The sequence below is a fragment of the Pantherophis guttatus genome, chromosome 15, assembly GCF_059756535.1.
Source record: "Pantherophis guttatus breed Tessera chromosome 15, ASM5975653v1, whole genome shotgun sequence".
Classification (NCBI taxonomy): domain Eukaryota; kingdom Metazoa; phylum Chordata; class Lepidosauria; order Squamata; family Colubridae; genus Pantherophis; species Pantherophis guttatus.
This window is the reverse complement of record NC_142077.1, coordinates 2,567,501-2,580,000: the sequence shown is the minus strand read 5'-3', so window position 1 is coordinate 2,580,000 and position 12,500 is coordinate 2,567,501. Positions and strand designations below refer to the sequence as shown.

The 12,500-nt window shown below is 45.6% G+C and overlaps 1 protein-coding gene across 5 annotated transcripts in view; it reads left to right on the top strand.

The window, feature by feature from the left end:
• Positions 1-12,500, top strand: part of PRDM16 (PR/SET domain 16) — a 321,687-nt gene that overhangs the window by 240,621 nt on the left and 68,566 nt on the right. The gene's annotated exons all lie outside the window — the stretch shown is intronic.

Below are 12,500 nucleotides of genomic sequence, written 5' to 3'. Positions count from 1 at the left end.
AGGAAGGAAGGAAGGAAGGAAGGAAGGAAGTTAATAAGGAAGGGAGAAAAGAAAAGTGAAAGGGAGGGAGGAAGGAGGAGGGAGGGAGAAGGAGGGAAGGGAGGAAGGGAGGAAGGAAGGATGTTAATAGGAAAGAAGGGAGGAAAGAAAAGTCTAAGAGGAAGGAAAGGAAGAAGAAAGGAAGGAAGTTAATAAGAAGGAAGAGAGAAAAGAAAAGTGAAAGGGAGGGAGGAGGGAAGGAAGGAAGGATGTAAATAGGAAAGAAGGGAGGAAAGAAAAGTCTAAGGAAAGGAAGAAGGAAGGAAGGAAGGGAGGGAGGGAGAGAGAGAGAGAAGGGAAGGAGGAAAAGGGAGGGAGGGAAGGAGGGAAGAAAAGTGAACGGGGAAAGATACAGAAAGAAAGAAAGAAAGAAAGAAAGAAAGAAAGAAAGAAAGAAAGAAAGAAAGAAAGAAAGAAAGAAAAAAGAAAAGGAAGGAAGGAAGGAAGGAAGGAAGGAAGGAAGGAAGGAAGGAAGGAAGGAAGGGAAGGAAACAGAAAGAGTGAAAGTTATAGTAGATTACTCAAGAGCCAAGCGATTGAATTGTGTCAATTGTGCTTCAGAATTGCATTGCCCCGAACACAAACGCATCAGATGTTGCTTTACCAAAACACACAATTGGGAATCACTTTACTACGATGGGGTGGCCATTTCCATGGGGCAAACATGCCAGGAGTTGGTTTTTTTTTTTTTTTAAGTTTTCTGGAAAGGCCCCGAGTTTGCATTTGCTAAAATAACATTAGCCACGGGAAGGAAAAAAAGAAATATAGACACAAATCTTTCAAGCAGCCCAGCTCAGATTGGGATAATGTCGAAGACAGCTTAAATAAACACGTTTTGCCCCCGTCGGAGGAATGTTGTAGAACTGAGCCTCCCAAAAGGTATCCAAAACCTTAGGAGGAAGGGGGAAAAAAAAAAAACTTCTCCAGCCTCTTTTATTGGAAAAACTTGGGAAAAAACAGCAGCTTTTAATGATCTCTCCTGCTCACGTTTAAGCATCTCAGCAGAGACGAAAGGCTGAAGGTAATGCAAGCGTTTCCAAGTCTTACCTTTTGGTAGATAATATCCAAAAACAAAAGGTGTTTTGAAAAAGGAAGGAAGGAAGGAAGGAAGGAAGGAAGGAAGGAAGGAAGGAAGGAAGGAAGTTTCTAGTCCTCAATGCGGCAAAAAATATTCTTCCCCGAGAGCATATTGTTCCTCTCGGGCAGCGATATTTCTCTGCGTCCGAATTTCTCTCTGCTAGGGAGGGAGGGAGGGAGGGAGGGAGGGAGGGAGGGAGGGAGAGAGAGAGAAAGAAAGAAAGAAAGAAAGAAAGAAAGAAAGAAAGAAAGAAAGAAAGAAAGAAGCAAGTTTCTAGTCCTCAATGCGGCAAAAAAACATTCTTGTAGATATAGGGATAATGCCTCTAAAATCCACAAAGAATATTGTTTCCCTCGGGCAGCAATATTTCTCTGCGTCCGAATTTCTCTCTGTTAGGGAGGAAGGGAGGGAGGGAGGGAGAGAGAGAGAGAGAGAGAGAGAGAAAGGAAGGAAGGAAGGAAGGAAGAGAAAGAAATAAAGAAAGAAAGAAAGAAAAAGAAAGAAAGAAAGAAAGAAAGAAAGAAAGAAAGAAAGAAAGAAAGAAAGAAAGAAAGACAAGTTTCTAGTCCTCACTGCTGCAAAAATATTCTTGCACATATAGAGATAATGCCTCAAAAAAACCACAGGGCATATTGTTTCACTCGGCCAACGAGATATTTCTCTGCGTCCAAATTTCTCTCCGCTTTCAAAGAAAGCACTTCGGTTAATAAGACCTTAAGACCGCAACTTTATCGTCTAATGATAGATATATATATATTTTTCCCTAACGGTGGAAAATATTTTAGTTCACATTACTGCAAATTTGGATTCTCTCTATATATAATATAAGCGTAACTCAGGATTAGGAATTTATCTGTCTCCTGATTAATTCATCACAGAGTCCCAAAGGCTCGAGTCAACTTAACTCTTGAAATCCGGGAAAAATTAAATCTCCAAGTTTTGGTGGTGCGTTTCTTTTAAATATAATTTTATTTATGGTTTTTTTTTTCTTTTAACATATATGGAGTGCTTGGTGAACAGTAGATTGTCTGGCTCAATTTTCTTCATACAGAATACTAATAACAATAATAATAATACTGTTTAGGTATACATGATCGTAAACCTTCAACTTCTAAGACTCACAAATACATTGTAGTTACAATATATTATATTTTGGAGCAGTGTACATAGTAATGTTTCCCCAATTTCTACTTTCTACCTCTTTTTTTTCTTTTAACCCCTAATACAACAATTCCCGTATTAAGAAGTATTGTATATCTATCCATCATCTCTTACCCGTTACTCCGTAAGCATCTTAAAGAGTTTTGGTGCTTAAATTTATTATTTTTGTGGCATCCGGCACGACGCCGAATAAAATCCCAGATGGTGTGTGTGTATTTATATATCACAAAAGAAATGTTTGTCAACCATGGGGGGGGGGGGGAAGAAAATTCAATAAATTGATTGTTTTCCTTCTGAACCTTCGCCCTCATAACGCTGCCACCATTTAAATGCTAATGTCATTTAAACTAAGAACGATATCCCAGTCAATTACGGGAGTCCGAAAATATCGGCGTCAGCAGTTTTGAAGGTAAATCTGACATATTAATCGGCTTCTTCGTCGTTTCCATGAGCACTGGGGCATCCGTCGCAAAATCCTTTCCCCCCCTTTCCTCCCCTCCTCCTATCCAGAGGTAATAATGATTCCTTCACAGTAGCAGAGGATGATTGAACATAAAACCTAGAATTCTAGGAATTCTAGAAGGGACCTCGGAGGTCTGCTAGTCCAACCCCTTGCTCAAGGCAGGAGATCTTCCCGGGAGTTCAAATCCCGCCTTCGGCATGGAAACCAACTGGGTAACTTGGGCCAATCCCCGGGAGACTGGGAGTTCTAGTCCCGCCTTCGGCATGAAAGCTGGCTGGGTGACTCTGGGCCAATCTCTCTCTCTCTCTCTCTCTCTCAGCCCAGCCCACCTCACAAGGTTGTCGTTACGGAGAAAAGAGGAGGAGGAAGGAATATTAGGTATGTTTGCTGCCTTATTTGGAAAAATAAAAAAGGCAAGATGATAGAAGATAGAGAGATAGAGAGATAGAGAGATAGAGAGATAGAGAGATAGATATGGATGGATAGATGGACAGATAGACTGATAGATAGGAAGATAGATAGATAGATAGATAGATAGATAGATAGATAGATAGATAGATAAAGATGGATGGATGGACAAATAGACTGATAGATAGGATGATAGATGATAGAGAGATAGATAGGATGATAGATGATAGAGAGATAGATAGATGGATAGATGGATAGATGGATAGATAGATGGATAGATGGATAGATGGATAGATGGATAGATGGATAGATAGATGAGAAAAGAGGAGGAGGAAAGATATTAGGTATGCTCGCTGCCTTATTTGGAAAAATTAAAAAGGCAGGATACAAACAAACGAATGAATGAATGAATGAATGAATGAATGAATGAATGAATGAATACAGAACAGGCTCAATTACAGCTATCAATTCACTCATCTATTTCACCGCAGACATGATTCCCTTCAAATTCTACTCCTTCACTGTTAGCATATAACACCTTCTCTCTCTCTTTTCTCCCTCTTTCTCTCCTCCCTTTCTCACCCTCTTTTCCTCTCTCTCTCTCTCTCTCTCTCCCTTCCCCCCTCCTTTGTGACCTTAGCCTCTGCTGCCGGCCATTGCCAAAGCCTGAATTAAAACATGGAAAAAGCAAATTAAGAGCCTCTATTGTGCTGGAGGTGGTAGGGAAAGAGGAGCTGAAGTGTTGGGCTGTCACGGGGGAAAAAAACACGAATCGACAGGACCACTCAGTCCTTCTCCGGAAGGCCAAGCCCTCGAGGGCATCACAAGCACCTCGGTGGGTGAAAACACACACATACGCACACCCCGAAGTGTGATGATAAAGCCACTCCAGACGCCTCTCTCTGTAACCGTCTTCGGGGATGTGCCGGATCTCAAATCTTCCCATTCGCACAGCCGCTTTATTTCAAACAGTTTGATCGGCAGTTGAATCAAATCAGCGCGGGAACCAATCCGGTCCCTTTCGTACAAGTCGTCCTCGCCTTACGACCGCCATTGAGCCCCACGTTTCTGTCGTTAAGCGAGACTTTGATTAAGTCGTTCTCTTTTTACAACCTTCCTTGCAACAGTTGTTCAGGGAATCCCTGCGGGTCGCCCTCGACTTACAACCTGGCTTTTCCCATGGACTCTCCCCCAGGACGCTTTGACCGTCATAAATATGAACCAGTGGCCAAGCGTCCGAATTTCGATCACGTGACCGCAGGGATGCTGCCACGGTCATGGGCAAAATCACTTTTTTTAGGGCTGTTGTAACTTCCAACAGTCGCTAAGCAAGCCGCAGTAAGTTGGGGACTGCCTGTAGTTGACAAATCATCGGTTCGACGAGTCGGGTCACAGCTTGCGTGTGAATTGCCTTGGATCTTTGCTCGGCATCTCTCCAAAGCGCTCCCTTCAGTGTGCTTGTGTGCGCACTACGTTGTCTCCGTGTTTTCGTCCGTGTTTGCGTGTGCTAGCAACATGTGGGCCTTGAACCGGATTCGGAAGAAGTGCTTTGTGTCAACACAGCCTCAGGGATGCTCATGAAAGCGGCACCATCTCGGCACGAAAAGACACGGCTGCTTTCAAGAGTCAACTTTCAGGGTCAACCTGACTGCCAAAGGCGCCAAAGTTTCTCTCTCGGCTGCTTTCGCGTTAACTTTTAAAGTTGACTCTTTAAAGCAGCCGCGTCTTTTTCGTGCTGAGATGGTGCCGCTTTCATGAGCAGCCCTGAGGCTTTTGCAACCCCGTTAACTTTTAAAGTCAACTCTTTAAAGCGGCTGCATCTTTTTCGTGCTGAGATGATGCTGCTTTCATGAGCAGCCCTGAGGCTTTTGCAGTCCTGTTAACTTTTAAAGTTGACTCTTTAAAGCAGCCGCGTCTTTTCGTGCTGAGATGGTGCTGCTTTCATGAGCAGCCCTGAGGCTTTTGCAGTCCTGTTAACTTTTAAAGTTGACTCTTTAAAGCAGCCGCGTCTTTTCGTGCTGAGATGGTGGCGTTTTCATGAGCAGCCCTGAGGCTTTTACAGTCCCGTTAACTTTTAAAGTTGACTGTTTAAAGCAGCCGCATCTTTTTCGTGCTGAGATGGTGCCGCTTTCATGAGCAGCCCTGAAGCTTTTGGAGTCCCATTAACTTTTAAAGTTGACTCTTTAAAGCAGCCGTGTTTTCCTATTTCATATTTCGTTCCATATTTACATAAATGCAATAAATATTCTTGATTTTTTTTCCCACCGGGGCCTCAGACAATTGAGCTAGAAACGAGGGAGGCATTGCGGAAGACACGGCGGCACATTTCAAAACGCAGATAGACCTTGACTTACAACGGTTCATTTAGTGACCAAAGTTACACTATCCCTGAAAATAGGGACTTATGACCGTTTTTTCACACTTAAGACCGTGGTGACTTTCCCACGGTCACATGATCGACATTCAGACACTTGGCCAACTGACTCACATTTACGACGGTGGCCGTGTCCCAAGGTCACGCAATCCCTTTTTTGCGACCTTTTGACGAGCAAACTGGGTGGGGGGGAGGGGGTTTATCATTTTACGACTTCATTATTTTTCTTTTTTATTCTTTTTATTTCTTCCATGCGGCGTTTGCACATCCTTCAGTCGCCCCCAAGCAGGCAGCAATGTAAGTTTTCTAAATAAATAAAAATAAATAAATTCAACAGGGAAGCCAGATTCGCTTGACGACCAGGCGACACATTTAATGACGTTGGCAAGGCAGGCCGCAAAGCGAAACTGAACTCCCTGAGCCAATGTCTCGCTTAGCCACACAAAGGTCCGGTCTCCATTCTGGTCGTAAGCCGAGGACTAGCCTTGGTGTATTGTTCTTTTTTTTAAAAAAACCTAGCTCACCCACGCCCGTTGAAACCCGATCTACCCATTAGGGCACCCGTCGAAAGAAAGCCTCCCTCTGTTTGACCAGACCTCTCCGCGACAAAACCGGACACCCCACCTCACACGGCGGCTCCCCCTCCCCCCCTCCCCCCCTCCTCCCAGCTATCTTTCAGAGAGTGATAGCCTCGGAAATTAACCAGGCTAGAAATTCATCCTGATCCGTCATCGGTAGCCTTATTAGCTGTCTGGCTGATGGGACGCGGCTTTTTGGCACAGCCGAATGACGGGCACAGCTGCCCCAGGAGAAAATGTCCTTCTTCTCCTCCGGCCGGCCACAGATGTGGAGATGTGATGATTCGAGGACCCGTCAGAAACGAGACGTTAAGGTGGAAACTTTTTTCTCTCCGGCCAGCATCATTGGACGATCGTCCCCAAAGGTGCGTTTTTTCCAGGAGTCAACCTGGACTTTCCGGTTACCTTCCTGAGAAAAGCGTCTTTTGGGGACAACCACGGAGCTCAGCATCTCCATAAAACTTTTAATTTGAGGATCGGAGCTTTAGGTGAGAGGTGGTATTCAGTTGGTTCGAACCGGTTCGCCCGAACCAGTAGCAGAAATCTTAGGTTTGTCCTGCCCAACCGCCCTGGCTCTATGCCATCCTATTTAGGCACTTTTTTGAGGCCGGGCGCATGTGTTGACGGGGCACATGCACTCACATTTGCGAACCGGTAGGGAAAGTAAGAGAATACCATCCCTGGTGATGACTCTTAGCGTATTTTTCGGACTATAAGATGAACCGGTGTATAAGACACACCATGTTTTCGAAGAGGTAAGAAAAAAAAGTTTTGGCCCTCCCCAGACACCAGGAGCACTCTGCAGGCCTCCCAAACCCTCTGCACGCCCTGTTTTTCCCGGCTTATTTTGAATTTTTTTCTCTCTCTCTCCACCTTAAGAGGCAGCAAGAGCTCAAAGCAAAAAGAAGCGAACATTTCTAACAGCTCCCTTATCTCCCCTGTTGAACTGTGTCCCCTCCGCGTTGAAAGGAAGATTTCTTTAACAACTACGGCATAAATAACCTTCGCTCTTGACTGCCTGTCTGCGAACGGTTTAAGGTCTAGATGAAAACAGGGAGGAGAACTTCTTATTCCATTATTTTAGAAAGACAGGGAGAAAAGCAAGAACACGGGTTTATTTTTTCCCCGGGGAAGTTTCCACAGGAGTCGGCTGCTGGGGGTTCGCAGGGGTTCGGAAGAACCTCTAGCTAAGATTCTGTGCAGTTCGGAGAACCCCCCGAATCCCACTCCTGGCTGGCCCCGCCCCGCCCACCCCTCCCCTCCCAGGAGTCCCCACATGGCCCGTTTTGGATGCAGGGCACGCGTGGACGCTTGGAGAGGGCGAAAAACGGGCCTACCGGAAGTTTGGGAAGGCCAAAAACAGGCTCATTTTCGGCCTCCAGAGGGCCTCTGGAGCCTGGGGAGGCCATTTTTGTCCTCCCGTAGGCTCAAGAAAAGCCTCCGGAGCCTGGGGAGGGCAAAAGTGCCCCCCCCACCATAGTGCAGCAGGCTGACTAGGCCACTCCTACTATGGCCACGCCCAGTCAGCAACCAGGTACAGAACCCCTTGCTAAAATTTTTCAAGGGGCTAGTCCTCCTTGAGGCAATGGGCATACATTCTGGACAAGAGCTCCCACTCGTGGGTTTCAAACCCCTCCCTGCACCACCGAAAGTTATTTTTTTTATCAATAGCAGGATTCTTTCCTACCTACAAGAAGCTTTGGAGAAAGGTAACATTTTTTGTGTCTGTGAGCACCCCAGCAGCCAGCCTGAAGTTAGAAATGAGTAGCTAAGATGTCCACAAAGAAGATATTGAGTCCTTGGTACCTCTCTGAACTTGGGGGTTTTCTTGCAGATGTTTCATTACCCAACCAGGTAACATCATCAGTGCTAGAAGGGAGTGGGGTCTGTAGAGACGAGGAGGAAGAGGAGGAGGAGGTGGAAGGAAGGAAGGAAAGAAAGTAGGGGAGGAGGAGGAAGGGAAAGAAGCAAGAGGAGGAAGGAAGGAAGGAAGGAAGGAAGGAAGGAAGGAAGGAAGGAGGAGAAGGAGAGGAGGAAGGAAGGAAGGAAAGGAGTGGGAGGAGGAAAGGAAGGAAGGAAGAGGAGGAGGAGAGGAGAAGAAAGAAGAGGAGGAGGAGGAAAGGAAGGAAAGGAGGAGGAGAAGGAGAGGAGGAAGGAAGGAAGGAAAGGAGTGGGAGGAGGAAAGGAAGGAAGGAAGAGGAGGAGGAGAGGAGAAGAAAGAAGAGGAGGAGGAGGAAAGGAAGGAAAGGAGGAGGAGAAGGAGAGGAGGAAGGAAGGAAGGAAAAGAGCAGGAGGAGGAAAGGAAGGAAATAAGAGGAAGAAGGAAGGAAGGAAGGAAAGGAGGGGAGGAAAGGAAAGAAAGGAAGGAAGAGGAGGAGGAGGAGGAAAGGAAGGAAAGGAGGAGGAGAAGGAGAGGAGGAAGGAAGGAAGGAAAAGAGCAGGAGGAGGAAAGGAAGGAAATAAGAGGAAGAAGGAAGGAAGGAAGGAAAGGAGGGGAGGAAAGGAAAGAAAGGAAGGAAGAGGAGGAGGAGGAGGAGGCGTTTCATGAACAGTTCTGGCTATCAACATAATTTGATAATGAAACGTCTGCCAGAAAAACCACCAAGCTCAGAGACCACCAAAGACCCCACAATCCTCCTCTTCCTCTGTCCTTTCTAGCACTGATGATATTACCTAGTCGGGCAACTAAACGTCTGCAAGAAACCCACCAACCGCAGAGAGCACCAAGAACCCCATGGAGGTTTCCAATTTTTCTAATTTTTCCGAATGCCACTCAAAACAAACCCCACGATAGGATCCCCGCGGCCACCGCGCGCCTTCTCGTGGTGCCAGCCGAGAGTCAGCAAACATCCTTCGAAGCAGAGCCGGTAAAACATCCGGCGTTGTGGACCTACGATGTTCTGCCCAACTCAGTTTTTTCCCGTGATTACAAATATTATTTTTTTTAAAAAATAGTTTCGGACAGGTCATCGCCGACTCCCCCCCATCCTTCCGCCCCGCAATCCTTTTTAAGACGACTTCTTCAAACTGTCATGCTTAAAACAAAACGCTCAGACTATTAAAAACTATTGTAAGCCGGATCTGAAAAGATTCACGCGGCCTCCCCCTCCGAAGGGATCTTGTCAGAGGCGGCTGTCATGAAACCGTCTAAAAATTGCCTTAGGTGCTGACCTTGAAAAATAAGCCATGGCTCAAGGTTGTACAACAGCCTCCTAGCAATTCATCTCTCTATCAACCAGGACAAGAGCGTTAATAAAAAGAGGTTACGTTGCCCCCGGAGCAAAGCTAGAGTAGAGGCTTCTCCGAAAGCACCGTTCATGCGAAGTGGCTGGACAATAATTCCATTATTCTTTCCGTAAATAAAAGCATGGGGGCGCGGGAGGAGTTCAGTTTTAAATCTCGACCCGTCTCTTGGCTATGGGAAAAACGGGGATTTGTGTTATTTATTTATTTATTTATTTATTTATTTATTTATTTATTTATTTATTGTGATTTATATGCCGCCTTTCTCCCTAGGGACTCAAGGCGGCTTACAAAAAGACAACTTCAATACAAATCACAATACAATACCAAATTAAAATCAGTAACCCAATTTAAAAACGATTTAAAATTATATCAGTGTTAGCCAATGAGCAGCCGCTAAATTTATTTATTCTTGGCCGGTTGTTTGGGGAAGTTATCGTATGTTTTTGAATCATCCTCATCTTTGTGGAGGGGAGGCAGCCTGGAAAGTTTTTCGAACGAGAAGATCAGAGGGGGTATTCAGCCGGTTTGACCGAAGTGGTAGCAGCGACTGTCAGTAGGCCGGCGCCTGGATGTAACGCTGTCCTATTTAGCCACATTTTCGAGACCGTTGTCTAGTCTGCGATTCTTCCTCCTGTCTCCCAAGGCCTTTCCCACATCCCATTACAATATTTCTTCCCCCTCCTCTTTACAGCCAAAGAAACTAGAGAGGGTCCCTTCTGAGATGCTCCCCATGCTCATTTTCCTTCTGAGGGCTCAGCAGCCTCTTATCTGCCCGGTATCTGATCTGCGTCTCTTCTCCGACGTCTTTCCCACAGACCATTGCGAGAAAAAGGGGGCCAAAAAGAGCAGATTACAGGGCCCCACCCATTGCAACCCTCTTTTTTATAGACCCTTCTCCTAAACAGAGTGTCCTCTTTGGGCCTAAGTTGGTCCAGGAGCAGGATACCTGTCCGCAAGAACAGGAAAGAAAGAAAGAAAGAAAGAGAGAGAGAGAGAGGGAGGGAGGGAGGGAGGGAGGGAGGGAGGAAGGAAGGAAGGAAGGAAGGAAGGAAAGAAAGAAAGAAAGAAAGAAAGAAAGAAAGAAAGAAAGAAAGAAAGAAAGAAAGAAAGAAAGAAAGAAAGAAAGAGCTGAAGGCATTCACCACTTCCTTAGTCGTGTGGATTTTATTCCTGATCCCTCAAAGCCACACATTTACAAGCATTTCGGTCCAGGGCTCCGAAGACGAGCGTTCCTGAGAGAGATGCTCGGTGTCATGCTTGGAAGCCAGCGAAAAAATTCTTTGCAACATATTTGGGCTGCGTGAAAGGCGATACGCAGGAAGGATTGGCGCGATGCGGCCATCGCCGAGCATGGATTTCTCTCTGGAAATCAGGCTCGGGCAGGCCTGGCCGATTGCAATCTGTAAAAATTCTTTACAGTTGCCTGATTCAATTTCAGGAAAAGCCCCGTACATTAACCACGAGGGCCGCCCCACGCCACATCTTTTAAAAACATTTGCCGTGAAAACCCGAAACAGGCTTGTCCAGGAATGGTGGTAAAAGGCAGCTTGTCTAAGTGCAAATTCGTAAAAATTTCACAGAACCCGAGCTTCTCCTGCGTATCCTTATCCCGAGATAACCTTCCGATTCGTATCTATTTTTTTTTTTTCCTGGAATTGGAAGCAACCTAAGGAATTAAAGCGTTAATTAAGGACCGTAGTTGATTAATAAGCCTAGCTGAGCCGGTGATTATCTTAAGCGTGCAAGAGTGGGAAATTTGATGTTAGTCAACCCCGATCTTTGAAAATCAGAATGGAATTTGTCTAAAGAGACCTGATCATCCTCTCCTTTTTAATGATTCTTCTTTTATATCAATAAAATAAAATAAAAACCAGATATGGGTTGGATGCAGAGGCAATTATATTGAGTTATATTTAAATTCTAGGGGACACGGTGGCCCAGTGGCTAAGACATTGAGCTTGTCGATCGAAAGGTCGGCAGTTCGGCGGTTCGAATCCCTGGTGCCGCGTAACGGGATGAGCTCCCGTGACTTGTCCCGGCTTCTGCCAACCTAGCGGTTCGAAAGCAGGTAAAAAAGGCAAGTAGGAAAATAGGGACCACCTTTGGTGGGAAGGGAAGAGCGTTCCGGGCGCCTTTGGCATTGAGTCATGCCGGCCACATGACCACGGAGACGTCTTCAGACAGCGCTGGCTCTTCGGCTTTGAAACGGAGACGAGCAGCGCCCCCTAGAGTCGGGAACAACTAGCACATATGTACTTTACCTTTTATAGTTAAATTCTAATTGAATCACTGCAAAAAAAAATTTTTAAAAATGAGATGAGAATGTCAGTTCGGTTTGGTGAAAGGTTTGACCCAAATTAGCAAATCTCTCCTGAAATGCGTTGACGTTTTAAATAAAATGGGGAATGAAACGTAAAAGTGATATTTTTATTTTTATTTTTGGTCTACTCCGAGTTCTAGCTTAGCTAAACATTCCTGCGCGTTCGAGCAGATTTTCACTGCTTAATCTCTATATATCTTGAGAGCCTCCACGGGGAGCAAATCTAACAGGCAGAAAAAAGCAGAACTTGATCGGGTTTCGGTTTTATTCGTCGGAGACCGTTGTCCCCCACTTCTCAAATTTCTCCACGACAAGAAATGCTCAAGGTTCACCGTGCCAAACATTAAAAAAAAAAAAACCACCCAGAAAAGAGCCTTTCTCTTCCTGGCAGAAATGAAAATATAGTCCTCTTTTCATTTTTAATTTCATCTGGAATGCCCCACAGCGTGATAAAGCTGCAGGGAAGGCCAAGGTAGTTTTAGGCCGGATCAGCAGAAGTTTGTGCGATAGGATGTAAATCTTTCCGGTCAATTTTTGTTGGATCGTAGGTACCCCACCTTGAAGGTTGTGTACACACACACACACACTGGAGAGGGAGAAGGAAGGAAGGAAGGAAGGAAGGAAGGAAGGAAGGAAGGAAGGAAGGAAGGAAGGAAGGAAGGAAGGAAGGATTGATTGATTCTGGTTCGACCATACCCCACCTTTAGGGTTGTGTCCACCCACACATAGAAACACACACACTGGAGAGGGAGAAGGAGAAGGAAGGAAGGAAGGAAGGGAGGGAGGGAGGGAGGAAGGAAGGAAGGAAGGAAGGAAGGAAGGAAGGAAGGAAG